Genomic DNA, 15,668 nt, shown 5'->3' with positions numbered 1-15,668 from the left:
TTCAATGAGTCAAAATCTAAATTAGACTCATTGAACACATGAATCAACTTGAGTCGAACTCAAGTTAGCCCAATTAGGATTACTCTTAATCCAATTTGATTCATCAAATGAATCTAATCCTCTTGGTTCATCATATGAACCTAATCTCCATCTAATTGTCCTAAGTGTGTGACCCTATAGGTTCTTGTAACGTTGGCAATGCCCTAAACCCATTTAGGAGCATAAGTAATGAGCGGTATCTAGCAACACATCATTACTACCCAAGTTACAAGAAATGTCGAGATCCAACATCACCTTGTGACTACTAATTGTGACTCCTCACAATATATGACAAGTGTCCTTCTATCCTAGACATCTAGATTGGTCAATGTGAGGCATAGACCGTGTCATCCTCTGACCAATCTAAATCTTGAACTCTAAGTAGACTCACTAAATCAAATGAAATCAATATCCTATATTGACTCATTTGGGCATGGTCATGCACTTCGTGGTCTCACTCTATCAAGAATACCAATGTCTCTCCCATCATATAGGAGGGATAGATCCCATCTATATCACTCACATCCCTCTGCATAATTTGTTATATACCCAGTAATCGCCTTTATAGTCCACCCAGTTACGGGTGACGTTTGACGAAACCAAAGTACATAACTCCTTATGTAGGGATCTATGGTGACTTCAGGTCTAAGGACTAGTAGTCATACTAATAGCCACATGAGAAAGTATATGACACTCATATAACGATCCATGATACTTTCTCATGGTGAGTCAGTCAGTATACATTCTCTAATGTATACCCATGTGTCAACTTGATATCTCTATATCCATGACTTGTGAGATCAAGTCATCGAGTTGACCTACATGCTAGTCTTATTGCATTAACATTGTCCCTGAATGTTAATACTCGACTAGGAATGATTAAGAGTAGTGTTTCCTATATCATCTCACTATCGGTACAACTAACCAATTGATATAGGTGAGAACCGTCTACTCAAGGACATTATTATACTTAGTTTATTTGGCACCAATACAAGTAAGTATAATAACCAAAATCCAAATGCTTTTATTTATATAGAATATGATACAATAAGTCCAAAATACAATCATCAAATGATTGGCTTTAGGGCTCTAGCTAACAGGGGGCACGGCTTGAATCTGGCCGTGTATAGGAGACACGACCTAATCAGATTTCTCCTCACGGGCCGTGTAGATCTACACGTCCTTTCCCTTGTTCCTCTTCGGGTTGAGTCACACGGGCATGCCAATTGGCACAGCCATATCCTTCTTCTTCTCGGCTATCCTTGCATGGTCGTGTCTGGGACACGGCCTCACCCATTTTCTCCTCCAGAATTAGCACACGGCCATGTTGGATGACACGGCTAGTGCAGGCTTCTGTACTTGTTTCTTCACACGGCTGTGTGTGACACAGCCGAGCACCTTTTCTTCTCTGGATTCTTCACACGGCCATGTGTGAGGCATGGCCGAGCACCTTTTCTTCTCTGGAGACTCTACACGACCGTGTCATGTAGATACGACCCAAGCATCTCCCTTCTCTGCAACATATGCCTGGCCGTGTATAGCACACGACCATGCTTTGTTTTGCTCCACTTGATGATTTTTCTCCTTTCTTGCTTCTCCATTACTTCCATGCCCATGAAGCAATCATGGCCAGCTCATGGAAGTGAAATTTAACCTAAAAACCAAAGTGAAAACAAAGTAAAAACACTACTAATGAAAAAAAATGAAAACATAAAATGCACTAACTAAAAGAACCCTTGGGTTGCCTCCCAAGAAGCGCTTGTTTAGGGTCTTTAGCTCGGCCAATCTTGATCACTCTTCTCTTTTCCTTGCCCTTAGAGGGCAGATATATTTGTCATTTTTGTTGGGAGGTCTTCTCCCAACATCTTCCACCACAAAATTTTCTTCATTTGGTGGCCTCCCATGAGGATGGAAGTTCCATTCCTCAAGTTTGTAAATGCTTGCCCTGCTACAAGCATTTAAAAGAGAAGAAACATGGTTAGAGACATTAGATAAATCATATTCCAACTGTTCCTTTCTAATTACCAAAGAAAGTTTATGATTTTTAACATCAATAATAGCTCCCGCTATAGCAAGGAATGGTCTTCCCAATATGATAGGAATTTTTGGGTCCTCCTCCATGTCTAACACCACAGAATCGGTGGGAATTATACTCCCACCTACTTCTACCGGCACCTCTTCTACGATACCCATAGGGTACCTGCAGGAATGATTAGCAAGTTGCAGTGCCATACTAGTAAGTTTAAAGTTTTTGAGACCTAATTTATTACAAATAGAATAAGGAATGAGGCTAATACTTGCTCCCAAATCACAAAAAGCTTTCTCAATAAATTCAGTTCCTATATTGCAAGGAATATAGAAGCTTCCAGGATCTTTTAACTTTGGGGAAGTGTTCTTTTCCAAAAGAGCACTGCATTCCTCTGTAAGCGCTATGGTCTCTGTATCTCCTCTCCTTCTTTTGTTTGACATGATGTCCTTCAAGAATTTGGCAAACTTAGGCATTTGAAGAATTGCATCAATAAGTGGCACTTCAGCACAAATATCTTTAACTTTCTCCAAGAATTTGCCAAACTCTTCATCCTTCTTGAGCATTACAAGTCTTTGAGGAAAAGGGACAACTCTACTTTGTTGGTTAAGTGGAAGAGTCTCTTCAACCTTAGTGGTACTCTCCTCATCATCTTGAATCTGGTTTGGCTTTTGAGGAGAGAGCTCTTCTTCAATTTGCATTCCTTTTGGAGCAGTCACTTGGGGATCTCCCAAGGCCCGTCCGCTCCTAAGCTCAATTCTATTGCAGTGCTCCATAGGATTAACATCAGGTTTACCAGGTAGTTGTCCTGGTGCTCTAGAAGATGAGGAAGCTAACTGGGCAATCTGGCTATCCTGAATCTTTTGATGTCTTTCAGAATTATCCATTCTCTGAGTAAACTTCAATATATCCTACTTCATTTCATTCTGATTAGAGATAATTTCTTCAAACATCTTTTTAATTTTAGACATAGGAAAGCCTTGAGAAGATTGTTGCTGAAATTCTGCTGCCCAGGCTGAAAATTAGGTCTTGCCCCTATGGATGGTCCTTGATCTTGATTATTTCTATAGGAAAAATTAGGATGACTTTTCCACCCAGGGTTGTAGGTATTTGAGTATGGGTTGTTCTGCCTTTGATTAAAACCCATGATTGCATCACATTGTTCCAATTGATTAATTTGTCCAGTGATAGCCCCCAATGGACATGAGTCATTAGAATGTTCAGAACTTCAACATACTTCACAAGAAGAAACAATGGCATTGACCGTATTTGAAATAACTCCCATGCTTTCAAATCTCTTTGTAAGAGCACCCAGTTTTGCAGCCAATAAAGTCACTGCATCAACATCAAATTTCCCTGATGCTTTTGTTGTTGGGTTCACACAAGAATAGCCACCACTTCTTTCATTAGCCCATTGATGGTGATTTTGTGCTACACTTTCAATTATCTCTTCGGCTTCATCCAATCTCTTATTCATAAGTGCCTCTCTAGCAGCTGAATCAAGGGACACCTTTGTATGATAATTGATGTCGTTATAAAATGTATGTAACACTAACCACTTCTCTAAACCATGATGTGGGCATTGTCTGAGCATACTATTATATCTATCCCAAGCTTCAAATAGAGATTCTGAATCAACTTGTTTGAAACTTGCAATAAGATTCCTCATATGAGCCATTTTACTTGGAGGATAGAATTTATCAAGAAATTGTTGCTCACATTGCTCCCATGTGGTGATGCTATTTGGAGCTAAAGAATTCAACCATTGCTTAGCTATATCTCTCAAAGAAAACTCAAACAATTATAGGCGTATTGCCTCAGAAGGGACACCATTCATCTTCATTGTGCCACATATCTCATAGAAGACCTCCAAGTGTTGATTCGGGTCTTTATGCTGTCCTCCACCAAACTGATTTTGCTGCACCATAGAAATAATTACAGGTTTGATCTCAAAATTGTTTGCTTCAACAGAAGGCCTTGAAATACTAGATTGAAAACCCCTAGCATAAGGTGTTGCATAATCCTTTAGTGGTCTATTAGCCATGATAGAATGTTCTTGTTCTTCTAAATGTCTTTGCAGAATTTTTCTTCTATGAAATGTTCTGTCTATCTCAGGGTCTAGAGGAAGAAGTTCTCTAGCAAAGTTAAATCTTCGCATACACAAGAACAAGATTGCAAAATGATAGTTGCTCACACAAGAAAAAGAAGAAAGAAAATAAATCAAAAGAAAAATAGAGAAAAGTTAGACTAAAATGTTAGAAACAAGAATGCAGAATTAGAATTACAACAAAAAGAATTGACAAGAATGTTATACAAGAAAGGAAAAACTTATGAAAACAGGATTCTAAAGATTAGTTTCAACTATGCAAATGAAAAGAAAAGTTATATTTAGTCTAACTCAATTGATAATCTCTAATGTTATAGTGCAGTCCCCGGCAACGACGCCAAAAACTTGTTGACCTCCGCAAGTGTACAGAAATGTCGTAAGTAATAATAAAAGATATCGTATCCACAGGAACTGGAATAAGCACTAAAGGTGTCTCAATGCGAGTTAGCTAAACAACTAATCAATGGGTTGACAAGTGTAAAGTAAAACTATGAAAAGTAAGATAGAAAATGAAAGAATAAGAAACAAGAATAAGGGCGACGATAATTTGAATGTTCTAAGAGTTTTGGTTTCTTTGTAAGGATTGTTCCATGTAAATGATCTACAAAATCTTATTTCTCAATTGTCCATCATTTGTAGAAGGTTGTCGGTTCTCTCTTGCAATAGACAACTGGCCTAGGATTGAAATCTATACCTAAATGTGATCAATTAGTAATGAATCTATGTTATCCTTACACTGGCTTGCCTATCACGTGCGTCCCTCGGATAATCAACATACGAATTCATCACTCATCAACCGCATCAAGATATAAAGATTAATGTACACAATCTATCCTACCTCCTTGAATTATCCTATTTCACCCTCAAGATCATTCCTCAAACATCCTTACACAGGCATGTTCCTATCACTAACGTCCGTCGGAAAATTGAATGAGATACAATCTCTACAAGATCCACAAGATATCCAAACATCCAATCAAGTATGGTAATTAAACCCTAATCACAACAATCCATACAAGATAGAATGAATACAAACAGGGCAAAACCATAGAAATAGGAAATTGACACATCCACAAGAGTTTTACATTAAATTATCCTTACAATTACTCCCTCCATCCTAGAACAAGAAATCTACTCCATAAAAAAAGGAAAGAAACTCGAAGAAAAGAAGATTACAAGCATTCTTAATCCCCTTAAATCCAAGAAAAGAGAGAAAGAAAACTTATCTACAAAGAAGAACGTCTTCGGATCCAATCCTTGCTTTCCCGGAGTCGATTAGGTGAAGATCCGCCCTTAGATCGCTGGAAATCGCTCCAAGAATGGTAAGGAATGCCCAAATCTTGTTTTCCCCCCAAAAGGGGGAAGATCCCCTCTCAAATCATGAAGGAGGCTTTATATAGAGGTGAGGTTTGGGCGCCACACGACCCCGAGGCACGACCATGTGAGGTTCACACGACCATAGCCATTCCCTTCTCTGCCAACCTTACACGACCATGTGTGTTACACGGCTGTGACATGCATCTTCCATGACTCCCCTTGCATGGCTGTGTAGATCTACACGGCCTGGACTGCTTCTGCCTCTAGAAACTTGGCACGGTCATGTGGTGTACACGGCCAAAGGCCTCTTGCTCACTGGAAACCTTGCACGACCGTGTGGTGTACACGGCCAGGGCTTCCCTGGTCTTTGGTAATCTTACATGACCGTGTGGTGTACACGGCCTGGCTCCATTTGGCTTCAAATCTTGGCACGAGCGTGTAAGGTTCACACGACCAAGCCATCTTCCTTTCCTGCTGCAGCTACACGGCCAAGACCTCCACACGACCTGGGCAACTCCCCATGGTTGGGTCGTGTGAGGTTCAGGAATGATGCCTTCCTCCTTTGCTTCGCTTACAGATTTGACCTTTGAACATGAAATCTTCACCAAATTCGACTCCTATGTACAGAAAATGCACAAAAGCAGATCTTGGAACAAAAAGAGTAAATATGCTAAAAGGAAAGCTAGAAGTATGAAAATACATAGAAAAAGCATGTGCAAAGTATGTGAATGTGGGTCAAAACATGCTAAACAAAGGTATATAATCTATGCACATCAGTAGAGGTGCCTCACCTAATAACATTTCTTCTATTATTCCTCTCTCTTTTCTTCCTTGGTGTGGCCGACCCTATTCCTCTTCTCCTTTCTTCTTCTTCTGGTTGAACCACATAATCTCTTGGAGGTCTTGTGGTGGCCGGATTTTTCTTGGAGAAGGAGAGAAAGGATGCTTTGTTTCTAGCATCCCTTGGAGCTTGGTGGTGGTGGTCGAACCTCATCCTTTCTTGGAGTTATTGAGGTGGTCGAATCTTGCTTGGAGAGGAAGGTAGCTTGGGTGGATTTTCGTCTCCGTAGATCGTCGGCCACACGACGTCCGAGATAAGAAGAAGAATATGACAGAAGATCATGAGGTCAATAAGCTATAAAAGATATAACTAGTTATTAATTTCCGCATCATAACTAGTTCATCCTTTTATTTAGATTTTGAAATACCAAACACAAGAGGCTAATAAATCTAGGTAATCGAATTTATGTTTTTGATTTTGTGTTTCTTTTGTTTTTTTTTTGAATTTGTGATTCGATTGTTCTTTTTGGTTAAACCTAGGGTTACTATAAGGAAATTAAATATTAAATTTCTTTAAAAGGCTTTGACTAGGCGGTGGTGGATGATCTCATACCCAAGAAGGTCTAGTACCTCGTCATGCAGTCCTGGAAGTCAATTTTAGAAATTAATATTTAATTGAATTTGTAACATGGGTAGATTTGGATCAATAATGTTAAGCATCAGTTGCGATCCAAGTCTAAACCACTAAGAACAGATAAACTAAATTTGGAATCAATAATGTTAAGTTCCGTTTCCGATTCCTAATTTAATTTCTAAAGAACACAATAGGTTGTTAGTAAAGGTTCAGGACTTGTACAAAATTTTTGTACAGGGGAACCGGTATGGTATTCTGCATAGCAACCAACAATAATAATAAGCACATATATCTAGTATTTATTTCTTTGACTTATCAATGGGTGAGATTTAGTTCGATAAATCAAGAGGCCCGATAAGTTGGGAAATGATATTATTTATAGTGTGTGTTGTTGATTATTGAAGGAAACTGTGTCCTAGTAATCTAGGTTAATAATGTCCCCAAGAGGAGCTCATAAGGATTGTCATGTAAACCCTACAGGTGGCCTTAGTCCGACATGACGATAAGGTTGAGTGGTACTACTCTTAGACTAAGTTATTAATTAAAGCGAGTTGTCAGTAACTCATTTAATTAGTGGGCATTTGACATCTTAAACACAGGGAGATTAACACACTCATGATAAGAAGGAGCCCAAAATGTAATTTGGGATTGGTGCGGTAGTTCAATAATAATTCTTTAGTGGTATGAATTATTATTGATGAAATTAAGTTGGGTGTTCGGGGCGAACATGGGAAGCTTAATTTCATCGAGAGACCAAAATCAATTCCTCCTCTCGGTCCCTATCATAGCCTCTTATTTATAGAGAATTATATCCACCAAATACCCACTTCCTACCCACCCTTAGGTGGCCGGCCAAGCAAGCTTGGAGCCCAAGCTTGGGACGGCCAAGCCAAAGGCTTGAGCTAAGTAGAATGGCCGGCCATAGCTTGGAGCCTAAGCTTGGTGTGGCCGGCCATATAAAATAAAAGGATTTTTTTTTTAATAAAATCTTTTCTTATGTGGAAGCCATGGTTTTAAAAGAGAGTTTAAAATTTAAATCTTTCCTTTTATTATTTTCTACAAAATATTAAGAGAAAGGTTTGATATCTTTCCTTATTTGTAGTTAAAAGGAATATTTTAATTTTTGAGAAAACTTTCCTTTTATGTAACCATCCTCATGATTTTAAAAGAGAGTTTTAAAATTAAATCTTTTCTTTTATAGTTTCTACAAAAAATTAAGAAAAAATATTTGATATATTTCCTTATTTGTAGATTGAAAGGAAGATTTTAATTTTGAGAAAAAAATTCCTTTTTGTAATCAACCACATGTTTTAATAGAGAGATTTTAATTTATAAAAGTTTCCATTTATAACCAACCATGAAGGGAATTTTTAAAGAGAAATTTTATTTTTAAAATTTCTGGAAACAAATAAGGATGTTTTAATTTTATGTTTAAAACTTGCCTTATTTGGAGCACTTGTAGGGGCCGGCCATGAGAAGGGTTAAAATGAATTTTTAATTAAATTTTCCTTATTAACCAATAGCAAGGAAAATAAGGGAATTTTAATAATAATTAAATTTCCTTATTTGCCAAGACCAAGGAATATAAAAGAGAGGGTAGATGTGCCTCACCTCACAACATATCTTCTATTGTTTTTCCCTTCTCTTCCTTGGTGTGGCCGGCCCTATACTCTTCCTTTTCTCTTCTTCTTTAGTGGCCGGTGCATCCCTCTCTTGGAGTTCTTGTGGTGGCCGGTTCTTGCTAGGAGAAGAAGGAGAGAAAAGAGGCTTTGTTCTAGCATCCCTTGGAGCTTGAAGGTTGGTGGTCGAAACTTGCAAGAAGGAAGGTGTCTTGGTGGTTCTCATCTCGGTAGATCGTTGCCCACACAATGTCTTAGATAAGAATAGGAATACGATATAAGATCAAGAGGTTGTTGTTTACAAAGAAAGGTATAACTAGTAATTCTATTCCGCATCATACTAGTTTTCTTTGTATGGATTTTGAAATACCAAACACAAGAGGCTAGTGATTCTAGATTTTCGGATTTGAGATTAAAAATTGTGTTTCTTTTGTTTTTTTCATTCTTGTGATTTGATTGTTCTTTTTGGTTAAACCTAGGGTTACTATAAGGAAATTAAATATTGAATTTCGTTGAGAGGCTTTGTCGAGAAAGTGATGGATGCTTCCATACCCAAGAAGGTCTAGTGTCTCGCCATATTTAACCTGGAAGCCAATCTCTGAAATTAATATTTAATTGAATTTGTAACATAGGTAGATTTGGATTAATAACGTTAAGCATCGTTTGCGATCCAAGTCTAAACCACTAAGAACATTTAAGTTGAATTTGGAATCAATAATGTTAAGTTCCGTTTGCGATTCCAAATTTAATTTCTAAAGAACACAATAGGTTGTTAGGAATGGTTCAGAACTTGTACAAAATTTTTTTACAGGGGAACCGGTACAATATTCCTAGTAGCAACCAACAATTGGTATCAGAGCTAGGGTTTACCTCTGTGTGTTTGGTTTTTAGTTTAATTATGCACATGTCATACATAATTTAGGTAGGATAATAGTAGGACATGCTAATTCTGTGGTTGCAGGCTCCAACAATTATAGCTTATAGAGATTGTGTGTGATTGGACTCTTGGACATGTCAAGGGCATTTTATGTGTGTGCATGATTGTATGTATTAAATACAGCAGGAGCTGTATTAGCCCTAGGATTTTACTTTTTTGTTCGATCTAGACTTTATGTACATTCCCTTGTAGAATATAGGATCGATATATGTAAAGTTCTATTTTTGTCGCGGATTGTATCCTTGGAAGGCGTGGTACTATTGGAGTACCAGAGGCGCAGTAGAAAAGGAAGCTCGATGGACCCGACGACATGGACCCTAGGGCTGGCAGCACATAGAGGACAGTGATGGAAGAAGCCATAATAGTTAGAAAATTAATTTCCATATTTATTGCTTAATTTACTGTGATGTGTGTGTGCATCTGATGTATGCTTGCATAGTCAAAAATCCTCATCTTAAAAAACTAAGTGAGAGAGGGATTAGTAAATAAATTCCACGGTCTCCATTACTGGCTTGTAAGTGATGCAACAAACTTGCGTGTTGGCTCTGAGTGCCTCCCTCCACAACGGATGAGTTTGTTTGCGGTTTACTAGATCAAACTTCCTTTATGGATTATTAAAGGAAATTATTTAGGAGCGTGTGATCTTCTCCAACTGAAGGGGCACAATCCTATTTAATGGACTAAGTATCAAGTAATGGTATACACTTAGACGCATTCAATAGTATCCTCCCCAACGGAATCACTGCTATTGTTTTATGTGACCAAAGGAAAACCAACTATTAATTTTATTTGTCATAAAGTTAGGATGACAAGATAATAAAATTAATGAGTAAAACCTCCTCTTACAAATGTTGAATTTGTATACATCCACACTAACGTGGCATGCATAATTCCTGATGTTTAGAGGTGTTGGTAAATTTAAATAGTATTATTTGAAGAATCAATATTATTTTAAATTTAGAGTCTTGACCAAAAGTTTATTTTGTGATTCTTAGGATGACTTTCAACCCACTGGCTATTATAATGAAAGAGAACAAACTTACTGGTCCAAACTACATAGATTGGAAAAGAAACATAGACATTGTCCTAACTGCTGAAGGCTATAAGTTTGTACTGTTAGAGACCTACCCTGAAGTGCCTAATAGTGATTCTAGTGAAGAGGAGATTGAGTATCATAAGAAATCGGTAAAGACAGATGAGATGGCACGGTGTTACATTTTGGCTTCAATGTCAAATGTGCTACAACATTAGTACCAGGACTTTCCAACTGCTTATGATATGATGAACAATCTCAAGAAACTCTTCGGACACCAGAGTCGGGCTGCTAGGCAAGAGGCAATGAGAAAATTAATGATAGCCACCATGTAAGAAGGGAGACCCGTAAGGGATCATATCCTAAAAATGATGGCATACTTGAATGAGATAAAAATCCTTGGAGATGAAATTGATGGGGAAACCCAGGTCGATATTATTCTCCAAACGCTATCTAGAAGTTTTGAGCAGTTCCTCTGAACTATAATATGAATAAAAGGATGTATTCATTGGCAGAACTACTGGCATAACTTCAGGCAGCAGAAGGGTTATTTCGTCATAATTCTTAAATTCACTTTGCTGAAAATGTTTCTACTTCTAAGTCGAAAGGCAAGAAGAAGAACAAGAAACAAGCTAGCTCAGTAAAGAAGGTAAATAGATCTCTAGGTATTGGACCGAAAGCTAGAGTAAAGAAGCTGAAAGGCAAGTGTATTATTTGCAAGCAGACTGGACATTGGAAGGCGAACTGTCCTCGTAAAAGAGAGAACAATAAAGGTATAACTTATTCTCTAGTAGTTGAAACATGTTTAGCGGTGTTATCTACCAGCACCTGGTATGTAGATACATGAGCCACTGATCATGTTTGCAATACATTACAGGGGTTCCAGGAAACCCGGCGACTATATGAGGGAGAGATAACCGTCTACATGGGCAATGCCACAAAAGTGGCGGCTGTTGTAGTGGGAGACGTCTACTTATCATTCGATAGGAATAGAAATTTGATTTTGAGAAATTATCTTTATGTACCAGAAAAATTTAATTTTAGTTTCTAAATTATTTGTGAATGGATATTCTGTTTCTTTTGATGACAAAGTAGTTATCAAGAAAAATAGGGTTATTATCTGTTCTGGTACATTAGTAGGCAACTTGTATACTCTAAATCCAATCTCTTCCACAAAGCAACAAATGGAAATTAATAACACATCTTCTAATTCTTATAAGAGAAAGAAACATTCAGAAATGAACCAAACATATCTTTGACATCTAAGGCTTGGTCATATTAACTTAAGTAGGATTCAAAAGCTAATAGCCGATGGACTCTTGGGTTCATTAGTGTTGGAAACTTTCCAACTTGCGAATCTTGTTTAAAAGGTAAAATGACCAAGAGACCTTTTAAGGCCAAGGGGTATAGAGCCAAAGATGCGTTAGAACTGGTTCATTCTGATTTGTGTGGTCCTATGTCTATCCAGGCAAGAGGTGGTTATGAATATTTTGTCACATTTATAGATGATTATTCAAGATACGGATACATTTACTTGATGCACCGCAAGTCTGAGTGCTTTGATAAGTTCAAAGAGTACATGGATGATGTGGAGAAACGTCATGGTAAAAGTATCAAGACATTACGGTCTGATCGTGGTGGTGAATATCTCTTTGGAGAGTTTAGGAATTACTTATCATAGGCTGGGATTCAATCTCAATTGTCTACACCTGGTACACCCCAACAGAATGGTGTGGCAGAACGAAGGAATATGACTCTTATGGAAATGGTTAGATTGATGATGAGTTATTCAGAATTACCAAATTCATTTTGGGGATATGCTCTGGAAACAGCAGTGTACATTCTGAATATGGTGCCTTCTAAATCAGTACCCTCTACTCCCATGGAATTGTGGAATGGGCTTAAGGGAGATACTGACAAGTTGGAATCACGTACAGAAGTTTGTCTATTTGTGGGATATCCTAAGGGAACGAAAGGTGGTTTGTTTTATAATCCTAAAAATCAGAAGATCATTGTAAGCACCAATGCTCGATTTTTATAAGAAGATTATGTAATGAACCATAACCCCATGAGTGAAATTATTCTAGAAGAAATTAGAGAGAACACGTCTACTTTAATACCAATAGTACAAGATGAAATATCACAAGAAGCTGGAACATATATCACAAATGATACACAACCACAGATAGTGCTTCGTCGTAGTGGGAGGGTTGTAAGGCAACCAGAGAGATTCATGTTTAGGGAGAGTCTTCGGACTTGATCCCTGGTGTTATGCAACTGCAAGTGTATGGTTTCGTCGTCAGTAATAAAAATATCGAATCCACAAGGACTGTTGATTAAGCACTAGAGATGTCGCAAGGTAAGTTATCTAGACGGTCGAAAGCTGGATTTGGCATTTACAAACTAACGAGGGTGATTGAAAAGGGAAAGAGAAGGATGAGAGAAAGAGAAAGAGCTGATCTTGGATGGAATGAGCTTCGGGAGATGGATTCTAGGATTTCGGTTTCATTGTAATACTAGGAGATACTATATAGATTGCTTAGTTTCTGCCCTCTATGTCCATGCTCTTGTAGGAAGTTAGATTAGTCAATATCCCTAAGTATCGAATAGAGATGATCCCTGTGAAATCCTGTAACGGTTAACCCCCCTGCCATGAGGGCACCTCGGTAGATCACTAAGATACACATCTAGTAAATAACAATAAGGATAAGGGTTACCCTTGTCACTAGGACCGCTCGGGTATATGATCTAGATCACTCTCTCTACGAGAGCAGCAATTCCTATGAGATTGTTTCTCCTTTTAAGGGAACGTCTTAGACGTCCGGAAAGGGTTACCCCTGTCACGAGGGTATCTTGGTCAATACGCTCTAGGGCATCCCCTTGCGTGATCAATAATCCTCCACATCAATTAACAAAGCGTGCAAGAAACATAACTACGTCACACACACAACTTCATCAAGTATGAACAAGGCATAAACAATTCATTGAATAGAAATAAGGTGAATCAACATAGTTCTACACCTCCATCGTATTACAAATACTTCCTAATCCTAGAAGAGGATGTCTACTCCATTGTGGGGGAAGAACAACCCCAAAATATAAAGAAGAACATACTTACAACCCTTGATATGAGAAGGAAGGGAAGAAGCGATGCTTGCCAATGTTTTCGATGTCTTGGAGATGCCACCTTGCTCTAGAGATGGATGGAACATCGAGAGATGACGGTGGATGAAGCTCTAGGGTTTCCCCCAAAGGAGAAAACCCTTTCCCAAGGAGAGGGACGAAGTCCCCAAACCCAAGATAATCAAAGAATAGGGTTCTTGACCCTTTTATACCTCCTCCAAGCCGCCCAGGAAAACCAGGATTACGGGGCGTCTGGTAAACCGAGTTTTTCACCCATTAAAACAGGTTTTCTCGTGATCTCCCCTGAACCTAAGTTGTATCTCTTGAAATTATCTTCAATCTGATACTTGGATCGAGCCCTGGCTCTAACCGACCCGAAAGTTATGGCGGTTCGAAGTTTGGTCTGCGGTCTGGGCGGAGGTCCAGTTGAACCCTCGGTTGGGAGGCACGGTCATGCCATTTAGCACGGGTAAAAAATTATTTCTCTCTGTTGGATCTGAAGAAAAGTTGTAGATCTTGAAGTCAGCTACGTTTTAGTATAAATAACAGCCAGAAACTCCAATGGAGCACAAAGTTATAGCCAAATTATGATCGGTCTACAATCTACCCTGAATTTAGCACAACTCTGTTTTGGCGTGGCACGGCCTGCGTTCTTCATTGCACGGTCGTGTGGAATCCACACAGCCTCATACGGCTTCCTCTCGGGTTGAGTCACACGGTCGTGCGAGGTTGCACGACCATGGCCTTCTTCGTCTCTGCCGAGGTCACACGACCGTGTGTATTCACACGGCCGTGACCTTTCTCTCCACTGGAATGTTGGCACGGCCGTGCCATTTGGCATGACCATGTGTTGCTTAGCCACTATCATGGGGGCATGGCTATGCATGGTTGCACGGCCATACCTTGCTTGGTTGCTGGTGGTGAGGCACGGTCGTGCAGGTTTGCACGGTCATGCTCTCTGCTTTGTCCTGGTACGTCGACAATTACCGTTTTCGCTCCAAAAGTTATCCCTATCAACACAACCAAACAAAGAGTAGATATCCGAACAAAAGAGTATATATGGTGAATACATGCTAAAAGAGGTGATCATGCAAGGAATATATACGTATAAAGCAAGTGAATGTGCATCAAAACATGCATAAACGATCATACTATTTACGCACATCACACCCCCAGACTTAAACCTTTTCTTGTCCTCAAGCAAAACCCGCAATCTAGATTCATGTGGTTAAACAGTGCATCATAATCTCTAGTGAGTCAATCTAATTCTATCAAATGATTTCATTAGTGAACAAGATACAAAAGTAGTTTGAGTATGATCTAAGTAGTAGTCCTCCGTGCTCAGTGCGAAGATGGCCTAGATTTATCAAGTTTCAATCCCTAAGTCTAGTCAAGTCGTCATAAAATTATGTTCCTTATGCTTCCGGTGATAGACACTTACCTGCCACACGCAAGGTTCGTTCCCCTTAAAAATACTATGCATCGTTTTCACAAGGTCTCAAAGGAATACTCCGTATCAAGAGAAACATAACATTCATTTCCCCAGTAACCTAACTCAGACTCAAAGGGGTGAATTGCTAGTTTCCACTCACGACAACTAATTTTTTATCCCTTTTTTTCCATTTTTTTCTTTGAATGTTTGCAAAGTATCAAACTTGAACAAACCTTCATTTTTTTTCCATTTTTTTTTATTTTTTTTTTTATTTTTTTGGGATTGATTTTTCCAAATGAGCTTACATGATCTGAGTTTATCTAGTAACCAAAATGTAGTTGAGAGGTCACCATAGAAACACAAGTACTAGTCCAATTCTATGAATCATGACTATTTTAGAGTTATCAGCCATAAAAAATAGGCATAGTGTATAGAGATCCTAAAACAAGGCCAATACTTAAACTCTTATAGTAAAAACATCACTTCATGCTATCATAGATAGAAAAAGATAGATCATTAAACATACTACCACATGAACAACATAAAATCTAGAATAAACGTGCTAGTATTTTGCAATAAGGAACAAACAATCATAATATGATGTAGAATGCAACTACTAAG

General features: G+C 38.5%; 1 non-coding gene across 1 annotated transcript; it reads left to right on the top strand.

The window, feature by feature from the left end:
* Nucleotides 1-3,630: 3,630 nt before the first annotated feature.
* LOC122033175 lies at nucleotides 3,631-3,736 on the top strand. The gene has a single exon (XR_006126423.1). It is a non-coding gene; the product is annotated as a small nucleolar RNA R71 (small nucleolar RNA).
* Nucleotides 3,737-15,668: the final 11,932 nt, after the last annotated feature.

Source organism: Zingiber officinale, chromosome 11A (genome assembly GCF_018446385.1).
Source record: "Zingiber officinale cultivar Zhangliang chromosome 11A, Zo_v1.1, whole genome shotgun sequence".
Lineage (NCBI taxonomy): Eukaryota > Viridiplantae > Streptophyta > Magnoliopsida > Zingiberales > Zingiberaceae > Zingiber > Zingiber officinale.
The sequence above is the reverse complement of the archived record's forward strand: the minus strand, read 5'-3'. Positions and strand labels throughout refer to the sequence as shown.